The sequence below is a fragment of the Seriola lalandi genome, unplaced genomic scaffold (genome assembly GCF_002814215.2).
Source record: "Seriola lalandi dorsalis isolate HSWRI2012SDOR001 ecotype SW California unplaced genomic scaffold, Sedor1 jcf7180002054966, whole genome shotgun sequence".
In the NCBI taxonomy this organism is placed as follows: Eukaryota; Metazoa; Chordata; class Actinopteri; order Carangiformes; family Carangidae; genus Seriola; species Seriola lalandi.
In genome coordinates this window covers 130,374-132,425 of record NW_019525517.1, presented here as the reverse complement: position 1 = coordinate 132,425, position 2,052 = coordinate 130,374, and the positions used below count along the sequence as shown (strand labels likewise).

Sequence of the window (2,052 nt, the reverse complement as noted above, 5' to 3'; positions counted from 1 at the left end):
GGGTGGGGGGTGATTTCACTAACAGTCATTTATCTGTTTGCCCTCCTCCCAAAATATCCCTGCAGATACACAGGCCCTGATACACCATGACACTTCCTGTTCAGACGCCCGTCACTGAGATATGAGGCAGTAAGTCACCTTCAAACCTCGGTGCCCAGTCCAGACATGAGTCTGGTTGTTCTTCTGCAACTGTTATTGTTTTAAACGATATTTGATTCTGCATTTCAACCACATTAAATTTACTTTACTGCAAAACAGCAGAAACAATCTGAGCTTCAGATTTACTGCAGAGTTTGAGGTGTGTGTCGTGTTCGGTGGAGGCGGCGGGGCGTGGTCTGCTGCTGCTCTCCAGAGAAACAAAGAGGAAAAGAGCAGAAAGAAAATCGATCCGTGCAATTGATGAATTATTTACAGCACCACATGCTCCAAAAACTGATATACGCTCACTACATTCACTCCTTAGTGACATGATGAAAACAAGCGTCCAGTAACCGGAGATCAACCCACAGAAACTGAAGACACTTCCTGTTAAAGTGGAAACAAAACATACAAACTGCTTCTCTTGTCTCCTGCAGAAGATAGTGGTGGAGGATAGTGGTCCACCATTATCCTCCATATGGTGGAGGATTATCCTCCACCACTATCCACCATAGTGGAGGATAGTGGTGGAGGATAGTGGTCCACCACTATCTTCCACTATCCTCCACCACTATCCACCATAGTGGAGGATAGTGGTGGAGGAAAGTGGTGGAGGATAATGGAGGAGGATTGTGGAGGATAGTGGTGGAGGATAGTGGTGGAGGATAATGGAGGATAGTGGTGGAGGATGGTGGTGGAGGATAGGGGTGAAGGATAGTGGTGGTGGATAATGGAGGATATTGGTGGAGGATAGTGGTGGAGGATAATGGAGGATAGTGGTGGAGGATAAGTGGTGGAGGATAATGGTGGAGGATAGTGGAGGATGGTGGTGGAGGATAGTGGTGGAGGATAGTTGGTGGAGGATAATGGTGGAGGATAGTGGTGGAGGATAATGGTGGAGGATAGTGGTGGAGGATAATGGAGGATGGTGGTGGAGGATAATGGTGGAGGATAATGGAGGATATTGGTGGAGGATAGTGGTGGAGGATAGTGGTGGAGGATAGTGGTGGAGGATAATGGAGGATAGTGGTGGAGGATAGTGGTGAAGGATAGTGGTGGAGGATAATGGAGGATAGTGGTGGAGGATAGTGGTGGAGGATAATGGAGGATAGTGGTGGAGGATAATGGAGGATGGTGGTGGAGGATAGTGGTGGAGGATAATGGAGGATAATGGTGGAGGATAGTGGTGGAGGATAATGGAGGATAGTGGTGGAGGATAGTGGTGGAGGATAGTGGAGGATAGTGGAGGATAGTGGTGGAGGATAGTGATGGAGGATAATGGAGGATAGTGGTGGAGGATAGTGGTGGAGGATAATGGAGGATGGTGGTGGAGGATGGTGATGGAGGATGGTGGTGGAGGATGGTGGTGGAGGATAGTGGAGGATAGTGGTGGAGGATAATGGAGGATGGTGGTGGAGGATTGTGGTGGAGGATTGTGGTGGAGGATAGTGGTGGAGGATAGTGATGGAGGATAGTGGTGGAGGATAGTGATGGAGGATGGTGGTGGAGGATGGTGATGGAGGATGGTGGTGGAGGATGGTGGTGGAGGATAGTGGAGGATAGTGGTGGAGGATAATGGAGGATGGTGGTGGAGGATTGTGGTGGAGGATTGTGGTGGAGGATTGTGGTGGAGGATAGTGGTGGAGGATAGTGATGGAGGATAATGGAGGATGGTGGTGGAGGATAATGGAGGATAGTGGTGGAGGATAATGGAGGATAGTGGTGGAGGATAGTGATGGAGGATAATGGAGGATAATGGAGGATAGTGGTGGAGGATAATGGAGGATGGTGGTGGAGGATAGTGGTGGAGGATAATGGAGGATAATGGTGGAGGATAGTGGTGGAGGATAATGGAGGATAATGGAGGATAGTGGTGGAGGATAATGGAGGATGGTGGTGGAGGATAGTGGTGGA

The 2,052-nt window shown here is 49.1% G+C and overlaps 1 protein-coding gene across 1 annotated transcript in view; it reads right to left on the bottom strand.

Moving 5' to 3' along the window:
* Window positions 1-2,052, bottom strand: part of LOC111646170 (cysteine-rich protein 2-like) — a 6,801-nt gene that overhangs the window by 4,508 nt on the left and 241 nt on the right. The window lies entirely within an intron of this gene.